This window comes from Urtica dioica, chromosome 6, assembly GCF_054948205.1.
Source record: "Urtica dioica subsp. dioica isolate 48M chromosome 6, U.dioica_male_clone48M_v1_H2, whole genome shotgun sequence".
NCBI classification, from domain to species: Eukaryota; Viridiplantae; Streptophyta; class Magnoliopsida; order Rosales; family Urticaceae; genus Urtica; species Urtica dioica.
The window spans coordinates 29,929,189-29,948,164 of record NC_142761.1 but is presented as its reverse complement, the minus strand read 5'-3'; the positions used below and the strand labels follow the sequence as shown (position 1 = coordinate 29,948,164).

Genomic DNA, 18,976 nt, shown 5'->3' with positions numbered 1-18,976 from the left:
CAAAATAAATGACCCTCATGACGCCTCTCCCTCTGATTGCCTCAAAAACATACAAAAGGCAAGGATCAACCAAGACAGAGGGAGGAAACAGCAAACACTCTGATCGTATATGAGAGAACTAAAGCAAACAACCGATATAACAACAAACAATAAGGTCTGAACTTAGTCTTGAACAAACATACCAGAGATGTAGCAGAGGTTGAATACAAATAATAGTATGGGTGTTTCAACCGGAACATATAACATCAACAAACAATAAAACACAATAGTTCGAAAGTTATAGACCATAGAGAAAGAAGGTTAGTGGGCAGCAGTTGGGAGAAGTACTCATCATCACTCTCATTATCGAAGCCGTCAGAGCCATTATATGTTTGTGTATTTTGATATGTGCATTTTAGAAGTTAGATGATAAAAAAGCAATCAAAATAAGATTAAAAGAAGAAAACAAAAAGCATTTCCATTGATATGCGTATTAAGGGGACATATATAGGCTTATATTAATACCCACGAAGAGGTAATTTGATAGTCCAGAAGCCAAGAAAGCAAGCAAGCAAGCTAAGTAGGTAAAGGACAAGATAAGCCCGTTTAAAATTTAAATAAGGGGAGACGAGAGGAAAAGACAGTAAGTAATTAAGCGGTGGTGGTGGGGATGGCCTTGCAGAGGAGAGGGGTGTTCATCTCCATGGAGAGGTTGAGGACTTCGGTGAGATCGACGGGGTGGGTGTCGGAGGGGAGCCAGTGGAAGTTCTGGAGGAGCTGGGCGAGCCAGAGATGGGCGGAGGCGAGGCCCAATGCCTTGCCGGGGCAGACACGCCTGCCGGCACCGAAGGGAGCGAGCCTGAGGTCGGAGCCGAGGATGGGGACGTCCTCGTCGAGGAAGCGCTCTGGGCGGTACTGCTCGGGCTGGGCCCACACAGCGGGGTCGTGGGTGATGGACCACATGTTGACCATGGCGGTGGTGCCCTTGGGGACGAGGGCGTCGCCGATGTGGACGTCGTGGATGGCGAGGCGGGCCCACGAGAGCAGCGGGCCCGGGGGGTGGACTCTGAGGGTCTCCTTGACGACGGCCTGGAGGTAGGGCATTCTGGGGATGTCGGAGTCGGTGACGGGGCGGTCTCCGGCGACTGACTTGATCTCGGCCTGCACTTTGGATTGGATGTCGGGGTGGAGGACCATCCTGGCCAGGACCCACTCCAGCAGGATGGCCACGGTGTCGGTCCCACGGAAGATCATTTCCCACAGAACTGCTATCATGTCGGACTCGCTGAGCTTGGTGTTGTCGGTCTTCTCGAGATCGAGGAGGACGTCCACGAAGTCCCCGACCCTGTCGTCGCCGACCTGGTTGTCGCGGTGCTCCTTGATGATGTTGCCGACGAAAGAGTTGACTTTGCCGACGAGGGTCTTGCATCGGCGCCTCACTCCCTGGAGGTCGAGGCGCGCGAGGAGTGGGAAGTGGTCGCTCCAGTTGAAGATGCCCAGGAGCTCGTAGCCCTCGGCGACCATGGCCTCGAGCTCGGCAGCCTCGTCGTCTCTCGCGCCCGAGAAGTCGTATGTGCGCCCGAACACGGTCATCATCACGTTGTTAAGGGAGCCGAAGTGGAGGATGTTCTTCACTTGGACATGGCCTTGGTTGAGCATGGACCCCGTGATCTGCTCCGCCATCTTCATCCCCGTTCTCTGCCGGAACCCTCCGAAGTCCGCGATCTTCTTCGGGCTGAAAAGGTGGGTGGCCGAGATCCTCCTCAGGCTGCGCCAGTAGTCTCCGTACGGAGCGAACCCCATGGCTCGGTGGAACAGAAGCTCGTAAGCTGACTCCTTCACAGGCCTGTCCGCGAATGCCGAGCTCCCCAGAATCTCTTTTGCCGTCTCGGGCTGGCTCGATATCACGAACCGGGTCAGACCCACCGAGAACGCCATCAGCGGCTTCGCTCCCAGCCTCTCAGCCAGCGAGGCAAGGGCTCTGTGGGGCGTCGCCTGAGTGAACACCGAGAGCAGCCCCGTCACGGGCCATCCGTGCGGGCCCCGTATCTTGGACTTTGCCTTCAGAAGGGCCCACGCAAGCCCCCCCGGTGCCAGCCACAGGCCCAGAGCAGCCACCGACAGGAACGCCGCGGCCAACGCCACAAACGACGACGACGACCATGCCGTTTGAACAATGTGAGGGAGGAGAAGAAGGTCGTAGTTGATGTCCGACGTGGACATGGCTCTTGCTGCTGGGTTTTAGGGTTGCGAAGAGATGAGTGAATAAGTCGAGAAGAGAAGAGAAGAGTGTGTGTTGAGATCACTCCACTGCGCTCTTTATATACTGCTCGCTCGCTCATGCATGCCTTTCTTTCAACTAACCCTAGACTCAAAAACATGCACGCCCTCTATTGTTACTAATTAACCGTGGTCATATTTCATTTATTGCCTTTATTACTTCACATAAATTATGATCGTTTCGTTTTCTTTACTTTTCTATTTCTTTCTTTGCAGATCTATATAGATGGTAATTACTTTCTCTCGGGAATGATCATAATCTTAATACATAATAGTATGTTGTAAATGGGTGCAAATACGGTTCAATGCTCCGAATTACACCATTAAAGCCTTCTATAATTTCATAATAATACCATGCTTTATAGGAAAACTAGGTGTCACTCCTTCGATTTATGCATACTGACTTGTGTCTCATTTTACTTCTGCTATCAGTGAATGATTGCCAATTATTGCTTATTCGTTTTCTTTTTTCTTCTTCTTTCTTTGTGAATCCAGTCAACTTACGTCGTTGGCTATTTCTTGTGTTCGTTTCCTCTTGTGATATGGTATTAGTTTGTGCCAAGTACTACCGTATATACTTTCTCTCGGGGAGGATTATAATCTTAATAGTATATCTAGTAAATGAGCATATACTGGTGCAAATGCGATTCAATGCTCCGAATATCACCAGTCAAGGTTTCTTTTATTTCAAAATATATACCATTGCTTTATAAGAAAACTTGGTGTCACCTCTTTTTACACATCATCTTTTTCTCATTTTACTCTTGCAATTAATGTAATGATTGCCAATGATTTCTTTTCCGTAATTTTTTTTCCCTTCTTCTACTAATTTAATTTGTTCAGTATACTCCCTCAAAAAAAAAAAATTTGTTAAGGATACGTTGTGTTCTTTTGTGCTTCTTTCCTTTTTATTGTAACTTCTGGAAATGGTATTTGTCTTTAGTGAAAGTAGTAGTAGATCTAAATTAATGTAAGTTATATCATTTTTTTATATCGAAATTTTTAATTATCCGGTACATTGTATTTTTGCTTAACTTCCAACGACACTTGAAATTATATTCTGTACAAACTTGGTTGGGCAAGGCATATCCATTTTCCATTGAGAAAAATTGTGGTTTTGACGCTCTAATAAAACGCATTAAAAAAAGTGTATAGCGGTGCGTTTTGATCGCTGTCTATTCATCCGCTAAGATACCTGTAGGATCCACGTAAAAGAAAAAAAGTTTAGACGGCGTTTTTTTAGAGAGGTATAGAGTTTAGTTGATGGTTCAGAATTCCAAAAAGTATACGTAACGTAGGATCTCGTTAGGATCCGTGAGAGCATGAGCGAACTATCTTTTTTACCACTCGTGATTATAAGATATATTACAAATACACAAAAATTGAAATGAAAAGAGTTTTATTTTCCATATTGTTGATATTATCTTTTTTTTTATTTCATTTTCTAGTGTACTATTTGTGTTTGTATTTAGATTTTTTTTCTTTATGAAATTCTTTTTTAGAAGAGGATGATCGCACGCAATGTAGAGTTAATGTGTCTGACAACTTGCTCTAACACAGATAATGAATAGTGAAATAAGCAGTGCGTAAAAATAAAAGCACACAATATGGTTATCCAGTTCGGTGCAACGTCACTTACATCTGGGAGCTCTCAGCCAGGGGAAATGATTTAACTATCAAGTAGTCAATAGTACAAACAAGGACTTATATGAACTCACTACAAGAAATATAACATTTACCTCCGAAACTATTAGCGACGATTAAGTCGTCGCTAATATATCGTCGTTAATCATGCTATTAATGACGATAAGATCGTCGCTAAAATAGTATGAAAATTTGGTGCTAAAAATTCCAAATTTTGGCGGCGAAGACATTTTGCGACGATTATATTGTCGCTAATTATTTTCTGTCGTCAGTAATTTCGCGGGAAACTATTTAGCGACGATATTAACGTCGCTATATTGTTATCATTTCAATTAGCGACGCTAAGTTCGAGGATTATAATCTTAATAGTATATCTAGTAAATGAGCATATACTTGTGCAAATGCGATTCAATGCGCCGAATCTCACCAGTCATGCGTTTTATAAGAAAACTTGGTGTCACCTCTTTTTACACAACATCTTTTTTCTCATTTCACTCTTGCAATTAATGTAATGATTGCCGATGATTTCTTTTCCGTAATATTTTTTCCCTTCTTCTACTAATTTAATTTGTTCAGTATACGTTTGGTTCTTTTGTGCTTCTTTCCTTTTTATTGAAACTTCTGGAAATGGTATTTGTTTTTAGTGAAAAGTAGTATTAGATCAAACTTAATTTAAGTTATATCATTTTTTTATATCGAAATTTTTAATTATCCGGTACATTGTATTGTTGCACAACTTGCAACGACACTTGAAATTATACTCTATAAATGTGGTTGGGCAAGGCATATCCATTTTCCATTGAGAAATTCACTACTAAAAAAATAGGGTTCATTCCTTGTTTGTTTCTTTATTTGAAACTGTTTTTGACTTTTTAAACTTGAACAGTTTTTTGAAAAAACTGAATTGACTGTTTGTTTGATGATTCTCAGAATACAACTCAAAAAGTTTTCAAACTGTTTTCTGTGTTAATGAAGAAAATCAGAAAACAGTTTTTAGGTGTTTTCTAATTTTTTCACTCAACTTTTTTAATTTTTTTTTTCCTTTTTTTTAATATATCATCTTGACATCTTCTTCTCTCCTCTCAACATCATTTCATTTTCCTCACGTTTGATTATCGAATTTGTTTTCGTTCCCTGTAAAACTTAAGTTTTACAATTATGGCATACTTTAAACAATCGGAACTCCATTTTACAAACTATTAATTGGTCGTGATCCTCTCGTCGAGCACACGAGTTTTTACTAATTTTAGTCAACATTAGGTATCAAAATTTGATATTTGTTGTATTGACTACAAAGAGAAACGGTGTTTTTCGATGAACTTGTGAACAATCATTATTACTAAAGGTACGACCATTATATTTGCAGCAAAGACTTTCAATTAGTATATATCTCGACGCCTAATTCTTATGTGAATTATTACACTATAATTATAAAAAACTGAAAAAAAAAAAAAAAAAAAACTGAAATCATTACCAAACAGTTATTTGGAAACAACTGCAAAAAAATTTTAAACTACAAATATATGAAAATAAAAATATTTTGAGTGAACTACCAAACATGCCCTAAAAAAGTGTACATAGCGGTGTATTTTGGTCGCTGTCAAAACAAGTGGTATTAGAACTTTTAGATGGCAATTTTAAAAAATCGCTGTCTATTCATATACTAAAATACCTATAGGATTTAAGTCAAAAAAGTCTAGACGGTATTTTTTAGAGAGCTTTGGAGTTTAGTTGATGGTTCAGGGTTGAAAAAGGTATACGCAAACGTAGATCTCGGTAATATTCTTGAGAGTGTGAGCGAACTCTCTTTTTTACGACTCGTTATTATGAGATATATTTGAAATACACAAAAAAATTTGAATAATTTATAACTAATAAAAAGCTATATATATATATATATATATATATATATATTATCGTAGTTCCTAAGCTAATTTTTTACAAATTTAGAAAGGTTGGAGACGTTTTGCAGTGGGAGATGCTTAATTTAAGCATTCTACTTATGTTATTGTGTTGTACGAATGCATACCAAGTTTCCACCCAAACATACTTTGTTAAATAAAAATTTGATGAATATGATTTTCCCAACTTTATTGTGCACCTTCAAATCAGTCAAGGTAAGCAATTCAATCGAAACATACAAACAAAGTTAATAAAACAAAACAAAAACAATCAAACACAATGAACACAATAATGTTAAGGTGGAAATGCTCAAGAAAAAAGTGAAATATTACGGGACCATAGAGAACTTAAGACACTTTCCACTTATCAATGAAATACTTAAGCAAAGCTGTAATATCCATTAAAAAGGGGTTAAGAATAATCACCATCAATAAAAAGTGGCATATAAGATGAACAATCTTACCAATTGGTTAAATACACAAATTAGGTATCTATAGAGAAAATCGGATTATGAAGGAATTCAATCACCTTTATCACCCTTATTAAGGAAGCAACGACACACAAAACAGCCTCTCCAAATTTGAGCGAAAAATACCGTTACATTCAAGTTCTATGCTAGATATCGAAAATCTAAATTTTTCCCTATTTCTTTATCTCAATCCTCAATTCTCTTTGTCTCTGCTTGTAAAATTCTGATTAGTCACAAAGACAAGATGTCGCACACAATGTGTTCGACAACTTGCTTGAACACAGATAATGGATAAACAACAAACAGTGCAATAAAGAAAAGACACACAATATGGTTACCCAGTTCGGTGCAACATCATCTACGTCTGGGGGCATTTTGTCAGTGGAAAGGATTTCACTATATAATAGTCTATAATACAAGCAAGGTCTTATATGATTACAACACAAAATCAAAGCCCTAGAAACTATTACCACTAGTGAATACCTAGACCAGGGACTCCCCCTGAATTTGAGATCCTTCTCAATTCCACTCTTTCAGCAAATACATTCAGTCTTGCCAGAATTACTCGCAAGAATATTGTCAGTGTATCTAAGGTTTCCTTACCCATACTCGCAGAATATTGCATAATAAAGTCACGAGCAAGGCAATCTGGAAAAACCGAAAACTTGCCAGGATTACAGTCTGCGCACAAGAGGAATGATGTCTCAGCAGAAGCTGGAGCATGAAGACCGACATCTTTCCTTACATCTTGCACTAAAAAATAAACCCAACATATAACGTAACAACAATCTCCCCCTTGGCTATTTTTTAGGCAAGCACGTCCAGAGCAGCTCTCAACCAAACGTCATGACCAGAAAAAAAATGTCAAAATAAATGACCCTCATGACGCCTCTCCCTCTGATTGCCTCAAAAACATACAAAAGGCAAGGATCAACCAAGACAGAGGGAGGAAACAGCAAACACTCTGATCGTATATGAGAGAACTAAAGCAAACAACCGATATAACAACAAACAACAAGGTCTGAACTTAGTCTTGAACAAACATACCAGAGATGTAGCAGAGGTTGAATACAAATAATAGTATGGGTGTTTCAACCGGAACATATAACATCAACAAACAATAAAACACAATAGTTCGAAAGTTATAGACCATAGAGAAAGAAGGTTAGTGGGCAGCAGTTGGGAGAAGTACTCATCATCACTCTCATTATCGAAGCCGTCAGAGCCATTATATGTTTGTGTATTTTGATATGTGCATTTTAGAAGTTAGATGATAAAAAAGCAATCAAAATAAGATTAAAAGAAGAAAACAAAAAGCACTTCCATTGATATGCGTATTAAGGGGACATATATAGGCTTATATTAATACCCACGAAGAGGTAATTTGATAGTCCAGAAGCCAAGAAAGCAAGCAAGCAAGCTAAGTAGGTAAAGGACAAGATAAGCCCGTTTAAAATTTAAATAAGGGGAGACGAGAGGAAAAGACAGTAAGTAATTAAGCGGTGGTGGTGGGGATGGCCTTGCAGAGGAGAGGGGTGTTCATCTCCATGGAGAGGTTGAGGACTTCGGTGAGATCGACGGGGTGGGTGTCGGAGGGGAGCCAGTGGAAGTTCTGGAGGAGCTGGGCGAGCCAGAGATGGGCGGAGGCGAGGCCCAATGCCTTGCCGGGGCAGACACGCCTGCCGGCACCGAAGGGAGCGAGCCTGAGGTCGGAGCCGAGGATGGGGACGTCCTCGTCGAGGAAGCGCTCTGGGCGGTACTGCTCGGGCTGGGCCCACACAGCGGGGTCGTGGGTGATGGACCACATGTTGACCATGGCGGTGGTGCCCTTGGGGACGAGGGCGTCGCCGATGTGGACGTCGTGGATGGCGAGGCGGGCCCACGAGAGCAGCGGGCCCGGGGGGTGGACTCTGAGGGTCTCCTTGACGACGGCCTGGAGGTAGGGCATTCTGGGGATGTCGGAGTCGGTGACGGGGCGGTCTCCGGCGACTGACTTGATCTCGGCCTGCACTTTGGATTGGATGTCGGGGTGGAGGACCATCCTGGCCAGGACCCACTCCAGCAGGATGGCCACGGTGTCGGTCCCACGGAAGATCATTTCCCACAGAACTGCTATCATGTCGGACTCGCTGAGCTTGGTGTTGTCGGTCTTCTCGAGATCGAGGAGGACGTCCACGAAGTCCCCGACCCTGTCGTCGCCGACCTGGTTGTCGCGGTGCTCCTTGATGATGTTGCCGACGAAAGAGTTGACTTTGCCGACGAGGGTCTTGCATCGGCGCCTCACTCCCTGGAGGTCGAGGCGCACGAGGAGTGGGAAGTGGTCGCTCCAGTTGAAGATGCCCAGGAGCTCGTAGCCCTCGGCGACCATGGCCTCGAGCTCGGCAGCCTCGTCGTCTCTCGCGCCCGAGAAGTCGTATGGGCGCCGGAACACGGTCATCATCACGTTGTTAAGGGAGCCGAAGTGGAGGATGTTCTTCACTTGGACATGGCCTTGGTTGAGCATGGACCCCGTGATCTGCTCCGCCATCTTCATCCCCGTTCTCTGCCGGAACCCTCCGAAGTCCGCGATCTTCTTCGGGCTGAAAAGGTGGGTGGCCGAGATCCTCCTCAGGCTGCGCCAGTAGTCTCCGTACGGAGCGAACCCCATGGCTCGGTGGAACAGAAGCTCGTAAGCTGACTCCTTCACAGGCCTGTCCGCGAATGCCGAGCTCCCCAGAATCTCTTTTGCCGTCTCGGGCTGGCTCGATATCACGAACCGGGTCAGACCCACCGAGAACGCCATCAGCGGCTTCGCTCCCAGCCTCTCAGCCAGTGAGGCAAGGGCTCTGTGGGGCGTCGCCTGAGTGAACACCGAGAGCAGCCCCGTCACGGGCCATCCGTGCGGGCCCCGTATCTTGGACTTTGCCTTCAGAAGGGCCCACGCAAGCCCCCCCGGTGCCAGCCACAGGCCCAGAGCAGCCACCGACAGGAACGCCGCGGCCAGCGCCACAAACGACGACGACGACCATGCCGTTTGAACAATGTGAGGGAGGAGAAGAAGGTCGTAGTTGATGTCCGACGTGGACATGGCTCTTGCTGCTGGGTTTTAGGGTTGCGAAGAGATGAGTGAATAAGTCGAGAAGAGAAGAGAAGAGTGTGTGTTGAGATCACTCCACTGCGCTCTTTATATACTGCTCGCTCGCTCATGCATGCCTTTCTTTCAACTAACCCTAGACTCAAAAACATGCACGCCCTCTATTGTTACTAATTAACCGTGGTCATATTTCATTTATTGCCTTTATTACTTCACATAAATTATGATCGTTTCGTTTTCTTTACTTTTCTATTTCTTTCTTTGCAGATCTATATAGATGGTAATTACTTTCTCTCGGGAATGATCATAATCTTAATACATAATAGTATGTTGTAAATGGGTGCAAATACGGTTCAATGCTCCGAATTACACCATTAAAGCCTTCTATAATTTCATAATAATACCATGCTTTATAGGAAAACTAGGTGTCACTCCTTCGATTTATGCATACTGACTTGTGTCTCATTTTACTTCTGCTATCAATGAATGATTGCCAATTATTGCTTATTCGTTTTCTTTTTTCTTCTTCTTTCTTTGTGAATCCAGTCAACTTACGTCGTTGGCTATTTCTTGTGTTCGTTTCCTCTTGTGATATGGTATTAGTTTGTGCCAAGTACTACCGTATATACTTTCTCTCGGGGAGGATTATAATCTTAATAGTATATCTAGTAAATGAGCATATACTGGTGCAAATGCGATTCAATGCTCCGAATATCACCAGTCAAGGTTTCTTTTATTTCAAAATATATACCATTGCTTTATAAGAAAACTTGGTGTCACCTCTTTTTACACATCATCTTTTTCTCATTTTACTCTTGCAATTAATGTAATGATTGCCAATGATTTCTTTTCCGTAATTTTTTTTCCCTTCTTCTACTAATTTAATTTGTTCAGTATACTCCCTCAAAAAAAAAAAAAAAAAATTTGTTAAGTATACGTTGTGTTCTTTTGTGCTTCTTTCCTTTTTATTGTAATTTCTGGAAATGGTATTTGTTTTTAGTGAAAGTAGTAGTAGATCTAAATTAATGTAAGTTATATCATTTTTTTTATATCGAAATTTTTAATTATCCGGTACATTGTATTTTTGCTTAACTTCCAACGACACTTGAAATTATATTCTGTACAAACTTGGTTGGGCAAGGCATATCCATTTTCCATTGAGAAAAATAGTGGTTTTGAGGCTCTAATAAAACGCATTAAAAAAAGTGTATAGCGGTGCGTTTTGATCGCTGTCTATTCATCCGCTAAGATACCTGTAGGATCCATGTAAAAGAAAAAAAGTTTAGACGGCGTTTTTTTAGAGAGGTATAGAGTTTAGTTGATGGTTCAGGATTCCAAAAAGTATACGTAACGTAGGATCTCGTTAGGATCCCTAAGAGCATGAGCGAACTATCTTTTTTACCACTCGTGATTATAAGATATATTACAAATACACAAAAATTGAAATGAAAAGAGTTTTATTTTCCATATTGTTTGTTGACCTGTAAAATTAGTACAACAATATCTCACGAAAATACACAGACTTCGAGTACGAGGGCTCCGAGTACAGAGGTGATTTAGGCAAGACTTTCTCTTTATACAGACGAATCTAATACAAGAGAGCAGTGTTTTCTAGAGATTTCAAGTGAAAGAAAGTGTGTAAAAAGTCCGTGCTTCGTTCTGTGCCGCTGCTTCTATTTATACTCGTCTGGTCGTGTCTTTGACGGTTATTCTGAGGAACGTGGGGTGATCAATCCCACGTTTTGGACGGTTTTGGGTAACTGCCCCACGCTGAGGTGGACGGTTAATACTCTTCGTATGGTTCCTGAACCGTCAATGTGTGCGTTTTAGAGTTTGAAACATGTTTTCTATTGATTTTGACTAGTCTTTGACCCACGCTCTTCTCTTCTCTTCGAAGTTCTGATCGGTGGGTTTCGTTCTTAACTTATGAACGGTTCGTTCCTTTTCAATGGATGGCCCTTAGGTTTACTTAACCCGAGCTCGGTGCTGGATTCTTCTCGCTGCTCGGGAGTCCGACTATTCTGCTCGGAGTCCGACTAATTTATCCCGTAACAGCTGCCCTCCAGTTTCTTAGTATTATTAGCAAAAATGGTAAGGAACTATTTCGGTTTAATTCATGACCGTGTTCATCTTTGCTTACTTGCCTCGGAACGATCCGAGTAGAATTCTCATTCTTTTTTCTTTTTGCAGGACATCGTACGACGTCGTTTGATTTTTGGCATTACCGAACCGTAGCGTCTTTTGTTTTGACGGTCAGATGTGTTTGGCTTCTTGGACAAGCTTAATCCCTGCCGTTCGTGTGGTCTTTATATAAGGCCTTTTCTCAAATTTTGAATTCATTTTGCTTTTTCTTCTAAATTTTAGTCTCGGAGCGTTCTCGGCTTGATCTGCTTATTCGGACCGTGCTATTAGCTCTCTCGCTTTTTACTCGGATCTTCTGACCTCCAATCTTGTGGGTAAGGCTTTTTTATCATTGATCTGATACATCCCTTTTGCTTTGAGATCGTTATTCGGCGATCTGTATTTTCTTTTACTTCTCGTATTCGGACCCTTCGGACTTTAGGGATCTTAGTTTCTTAACTTCCTTAGGGCTATGGGAGGACTTGCGCGTCCTGATCTGAGTTTTGACCCTCGCGTTGTTCGACGATCGGAGCCCGATCCCGATAGCGTTATCTTGTCGGATGGGTCCTCGTTTCCTTTTCTCAGGAGTCGCGTCTGGTATCATATTCCAGAGATCGGATGGGACCGCCCTGTAATGGCCTTTGATGAATCATGCGTGCCTCCCAGTCTTGAGTCCGAGGGGGTTGATAACGAGAAAAGGGTTTTTTACTCGTCTTCCCTGTCGTGTAGGGACACCATGGTTGTGGAGATATCGTCTTCGTCCGCCTCTTCGGGGGAGAGCGGGTCGGAATCTCGAGATTCAACGAGCCTATCTCTTTCACAGGACCGAGGAGAGGGCTCTTCTCAAGGCATTCCGGGTCCAAGTGGGAGGACGTTTGGGGTTGATCTCCCAGAGGAAGAGGATGAGGCCTTGGTCTTTGAACGGAAAGACGGCCAGTTTTCGGCCAAGGTTTGGACTTCTCGGGTTACCGAGAAATATATACAAGGGCTGAGGGAGGAATTTGAGATAGCTGATGGAATTATCCTCTCGGCACCTTTGGAACACGAGAGAGCCGATCAGCCTCCTGTCGGAAAGATTGCGTTCAATAAGGCTATTTTGAACGTGATCGGGGGGTTGCCAATGCATCCTCTCATTTCCCAGTTCGTTTCCGACCTGGGTTGTTCTCCTACCAAGCTCGTCCCCAATGTGTATAAGATCTTCGTCGGGATGGCCGTGCTATGGGCGAAAATTTATGATCGCTCTGTCACTTTGCAAGATTTTTCGCAATACTACTCGTTTAAGTCGGCCCCAGGGCAGCATGGTTACTATTATGCTCGGGCCAATGATGATCAGTCTAAGGTGGTTACTCGCCTTCCGACCAGCCAGAAAAATTGGAAAGACCATTTCTTTTGGGTTGAAGGGAACGCTTCTTATGAAAGGTGCCCCATAAGGGCTCCGTTCTCGGAACTGGGTGTGACTCTGGTTCAGAATTCTTATTTGATAAATTGAGCCAGGTTTTTGTTCTGGTTTCCTCATATGTTTTATGTTTGGTTCCAGGTTCCCTTCCGCAATACCCCGAGGACGAGCGACCACTCCACTCAGAGATTTTTTATCTTTCAGAGGCTGATCGGTCGATGTTTTTGTTGTCGGACCCAGACCTGCTCGACCAATATTATTATTACCCCTATTCAAGTAAGTATTCTACTTGCCCTTTATCAACTTGCATATGTTCCACTCTTCTCTCATTTTCATTTTTTTTTCTTAACAGAGATTGCCCAGATGGCGAAAAAGAAATCCGCTCCCGAGCTGATCCCTCCCAATCCGAAACGTGTCAAGGCTTCTAAGGCTTCGGCTGTCAGCAAGCGTGCGGCCTCGTCTATTTCGAAGGTTTCGGAGCCTCCTAACTCTTCTCCGGTTAAGAACCTGGCCGAGCCTTCTTCTGCCTCTGATCCTCTGGCTCCGATTGTCACTTTCCTCCGCGAGCGTTTCCCTGCCGAGAAGGTTCAGGAGGTTCTCAGGTTCGAGCCTTTGGAGAGGCTTAACCAGGCCACCAGTTTGGCGGTTTCGGTACGTTTTTACTCATCTAGTCGGCATCTTTTCCCCTTTTTGATAACTCATTGTGGCAGACCTTTTGATCGTTGCAGAGGTTTGTCAGTATGACCGGTCTCGTCGGACTGCTAGGCTCCGAGCTCACTTCCCTGAGACAAAGGAATGATCGATTCCTCAAGGAGAGAGATGCTGCCAAGGATGAGACGGCCAAGGTTAGGTCTGAGCTAACCCGGAAGTTCCGAGAAGACCTTGAGGCTGCTCGTTTAGCGGCGGTGGAAGAGTACAAAGCTTCCGACGATTATCGTGATATGCGCGATGATCTCTATACCGCTGGAATGACCGAGGCTGTTCGGCTCCTTGGTCCGAAGAATCCTACTATGGATGCGACGGACCTCGATCTCGACTCGGACTCAAGGGCCAGCGAAGAAGGCGACCAGGAGTAGAGTTTATATTTGTTGTTTTTTCAATTTCTGCTAACCCGCTTGGGTTTTGAACAATTGATCCGTGGTCGGATCTTTATTATGTAATTTTCGTTTTACCCTTTCGGGTTTTGAACAATTGATCCTTGGTTGGATCTATATTTTGTGTAAATTTACTTGAGTTTCAAAATTTTGGCAAAGTAAAGTATAACTAGGTATATTTTGAATCTTAAGTTTTCTAAAAAACTGTTTGTTAGTTATCTAGCCGCCCAGTTTACTTTGTTGAAATGAAAGATAATTAATACATAATGTGATAAATAATACATAATGTGATTTCTTGAAAACATAAGTAATTCCGAGTAGAGGAACGAAAGATAAACAATTACTTGAAATCATAAGTACGTGATTACTTGAAATCATATATAATTCCGAGTAGAAGATCGAAAGATAGAAAATTACTTGAATTTATAAGTACGCGCGACCAAGCCGCTTTTCGAAATTGTAAACACAATACATGCGACCAAGCCGCTTTTTGAAAATGTAAACGCGATACATGCGACCAAGCCGCTTTTTGAAAATTTAACAAGTAAAAAACTTAAACGTAAAATCGGCGAAGGTGCTCAGCATTCCAGGGGTTTTTCTCCATATCGCCGCTCAACTGTTGTAGTCGGTAGGCCCCGTTTCCGAAGTCTTCTCGGATGATGTAGGGTCCTTCCCAGTTTGCGTTGAAGGCTCCTTCCTGGTGGATTTTGGTGTGGAGAAAAACTCTTCTGAGGACTTTGTCGCCGACTTTGAATGATCTTGGTCGGACTTTCCTGTTGAAATACCGAGAAACCTTTTGTTGGTTAGCTAGATTTCTTAATATGGCGTTTTCTCTTTTTTCTTCTAACAGGTCTAGACTAATTTCAAGCATGTCGTTGTTTACCTTTGTTGAGTAATTTTCTCTTCTCATTGTTGGTATTAAGACGTCGGTCGGTATGGCCGCGTCGGAACCGTATGCGAGGGAGAAAGGCGTTTCGCCAGTTGCGGAGTGCTCGGTGGTCCTGTATGACCAGAGGACTTCTTGGAGCATATCTACCCACTCTGATTTTTGCTCGTCTAACTTAGTTTTCAGGCCGTGTTTTATTGTTTTGTTGACGGCCTCCACCAATCCGTTGGACTGTGGTCTGACTGGTGTAGAAAAAACTTTGTTAATGCCATATTTTTCACAAAAACCTTTGAAGGAATCACAGTCGAACTGAGTTCCGTGGTCGGATACAATTTTGACTGGTATTTCAAACCGAGTAATGATATTTTTCCATACGAATTTCTCAATTGCATGGGCCGTTATTTTATTTAAGGGCTCGGCTTCAACCCATTTTGAAAAATAGTCGATGGCTACAATCGCGTACCTGCATCCGCCTCGGCCTGTTGGCAAAGCTCCGATTAGGTCTATTCTCCATTCTGCGAACGGGATCGGGCATGAGAGAGAGATGAGGGGGTTAGGTGGAAGCCTCGGTATGTTTGAAAACTTTTGACACTTGACGCATCTTTGCGTCATGCGCCGAGCATCGGTTTTTAATGTTGGCCAGTAGAGTCCCTGTCGGATGATCTTTTGTGCCAATGCTTCGCATCCGATGTGACTTCCGCATATCCCTTCATGGATTTCTCTGAGAGTGTACTCGGCTTCGTCTTCATCTAGACATTTGAGTAGAGCTCGGGAAAATCCCCTTTTGTAGAGATTCTGACCTTCGAGGAAATATCGGGCAGCTCTGAACTTCAAACTTCTAGCCTCATTTTTCTCTTTGGGTAGAGTTCCGTGCTGCAAGTATTCCCTGATCGGAGTTTGCCAAGACTTTCGTCGCTCGACCTGAAGCACATGGGGGGCTTGCTCAATGCTGGGCTGCCCAATTTTGATCACTGGGATTGACTCCGAGTCTGATCCTTGAGTGGCGTGCTTTGCTAATGCGTCGGCCTCTTCGTTCATGGCCCTTGGGACTTGGGTGATCTCGCAAAGTTCGAATTTGCTTGCTAGGTTTCTAGCTTTCTCGGCATATAGCGACATCTTCTCGCCTTTTGCCTGAAATTCACATTTCATTTGATTAACAATTAACTGAGAATCCAAATATACTTTGAGCTTTTTGATTTCTAAATCTTTTGCTATTTGTAACCCATGTATCATAGCTTCGTACTCAGCTTCATTGTTCGAAGTATTAAAATCGAATTTTAAAGCGAATTTTACCTTGTCTCCTTCTGGACTGGATAGCGCAATTCCGACCCCGGACCCCTTTTCGTTGACTGCTCCGTCTACATACATGTCCCAAATCGGGAATTCAACTGGCCTATATGTGAACTCTGCAATGAAGTCAGCGACTGCCTGCCCTTTAATTGCTGGTCGGGGGCTGAAGTGTATGTCATATTGTGTCAACTCAATTGACCATTTCATTAGCCTTCCGGACACGTCAGGCTTTTGCAGCACCTGGCGCAGTGGGAAATTGGTGAGGACCGTAATCGGATGTGCGAGGAAGTAGTGTTTTAGCTTCCGAGAAGCAGTGACGAGGGCGAAAGCTAGCTTTTCGAGTTCCGGGTATCTTCCTTCCGCCTCGTTAAGGCGCCGCGAAGTATAATAAACCGGGACCTGGTGTTTTCCCTCATTCTTGATCAGCGCTGAACTTACTGCATGTTCCGAGACGGCTAGGTAGATCTCCAGGGGCTCTCCTTCCTGCACTTTCCTTAAAGTCGGAGGCCATGCCAAGTGTTCCTTTAGAGATTCGAAGCTCTCGTCGCACTGCTTGGTCCATTCAAATTCCTTGGAGCCTCTGAGTATATTGAAGAAATGAATACTTCGGTCGGTAGACCGAGAGATAAAGCGACTTAATGCAACTATGCATCCTGTCAGTTTTTGCACTTCTTTGATGTTTCGTGGTGGTCTCATGTTCCATAGGGCTGTGATCTTTTCTGGATTCACTTTAATGCCTCGTTCATGAACGATGAAACCTAAGAATTTACCTGCAGAGACACCAAACGTACATTTTAGAGGGTTTAGTTTCATGCGATATTGCCTTAAAAGTTCAAATGATCTTCTAAGATCATTCGTATGTTCAACTATTTTTCGGCTTTTAACTAACAAGTCATCGATGTATGCTTCCATCGTAATCCCGAGTAATTCGGCGAACATTCGATTTACTAATCTTTGATATGTTGCTCTATCATTTTTTAACCCGAAAGGCATTACCGTGTAACAGTATAGCCCCCGATCAGTTATGAATGTCGTGTGGTCCTGGTCGGGACCATACATAGGGATTTGATTGTAGCCAGAGTAGGCATCCATAAAACTTAGGATTTCATGGCCTACCGTGGCGTCTACTAACTGATCTATTCTCGGCATAGGAAAACTATCCTTAGGGCAAGCCTTGTTCAGATCTGTAAAATCCACACAAGTTCTCCATTTCCCGTTAGGTTTCTTGACCAGGACGGGGTTGGCTACCCATTTAGGATATTTAGTTTCTTTTATTGATCCGTTAGAAATCAGTTTGTCTACTTCTTCTTTTAGGGTTGTATACCTTTCGAAGTTTAAAGCCCTTCTCTTTTGTCTGATAGGTTTTTCTTTAGGATCTATATTTAACCTATGACATGCTATTTGAGGATCTATCCCCGTCATGTCGGACTGTGACCAGGCAAATATATCTAAGCTATTAGATAAGAGAGTAATTAAGTTACTTTTGGTACCTGATTCAAGATATTTTCCAATCTTGAGCTTCTTCTCAGGTTGCTTTGGATCTGGGGCGACTTCCTCGATTTCGTCTCCTGGGCCAATTTCTTCTCGGCTCGGGAGGCGTGGGTCGAAATCTGAGTCGATCATCATAACCTTGTGGACATCTTTGTCCTGACTCTCTTTGAGATAATTCGCATAGCAGCTCCTTGCGATAGCCTGAGTTCCGACTACTTCACCTACCCCGTGCTCGGTAGGGAACTTCATCTTTAAATATTCCATCGACGCGACGGCCCCGAGGGACTGCAAGGTCGGCCTGCCAATGATCGCATTGAACGAAGATTTTCCGGGGACCACTATCCACGTTGTGTTGGTGGTTTTACTCCTCGGGCTCTCTCCCACAGTTATTGGGAGTGAGACTAATCCCTTAGGCTGGATTGAATCTCCTGTGAAGCCGTAGAAATTTTCAGGGGAGGGAGCCAACGCGTCTTGCTTAAGACCCATCTTATTGAACGTGTCTTCATAGAGCACGTCAACAGCACTTCCAGTGTCCACCAAAATTCGGTGTACATTCCTGTTGCCGATAAGAGCCGAAATGACCAATGGATCGTTGTGAGGATACATCACCCACCGATAAGAGCATCTTCTTCTGTGAAGGTGATAGGCTCCGAGCTAGATTTGGCTATCTTGTTAGGCCTCTGCTCGGCTGTAAACAAGATCTGCCGGGGTCCTGCGTAGGCTTCCCTTACATAGCTCTTTTGAGCGCTCCTTGAAGTTCCTCCCACATGTGGTCCTCCGACTATGAGTGAGATTTCGGCATACGCCTCACCTTTCTGTTCCTCTTGTTCCCCTTGCTCGGCCTTGAATTTCTTCAACGCTCCTCTTCGGATTAGAGCTTCTATGGCTTCTTTGAGGTTGAAACAGTCGGCAGTGCGGTGACCGATGTCCGCGTGGAAAGCGCAATATTTTGTTTTATCTCTCCTTGAGATATCTTTCTTGATCGGCCATGGCTTAGGGAAATCTTCCTTGTCCTGTGTAAGACTAAATATCTCCTCTATCGGGGCATTGAGCTTATGATATTTATCGAACTTACTGGAAAAAGGTTTCAGAGGTCCTGCTCCCGACCGGCTCTTCTTCGGTGGGCGGTTGTCCTCAGATTGTCGTTCCCTATGCTCTTCTCGGTAGCTCTTTGGCGGCTTTGCTTTTCTTGCCGCCAGCCTTGCTTCCTCCGCGTTGATATATTTCTGAGCTCTCTTCAGAAAATCGTTGTAATCCCTTGGACTAGTCTTCTGAAGTGACCACCAGAATTCTGATTCTGTTCGGACGCCGGAGGAGATCCCGAAGAGCTTAAAGTCTTCGTTCAGATCGT

General features: G+C 43.5%; 2 pseudogenes; both read right to left on the bottom strand.

Annotated features, from left to right (window-relative positions):
* Window positions 1-565: 565 nt before the first annotated feature.
* LOC149393604 (cytochrome P450 78A5 pseudogene) lies at window positions 566-2,202 on the bottom strand (annotated as a pseudogene).
* A 5,502-nt stretch (window positions 2,203-7,704) lies between these two features.
* On the bottom strand, window positions 7,705-9,341 carry LOC149393603 (cytochrome P450 78A5 pseudogene; annotated as a pseudogene).
* Window positions 9,342-18,976: the final 9,635 nt, after the last annotated feature.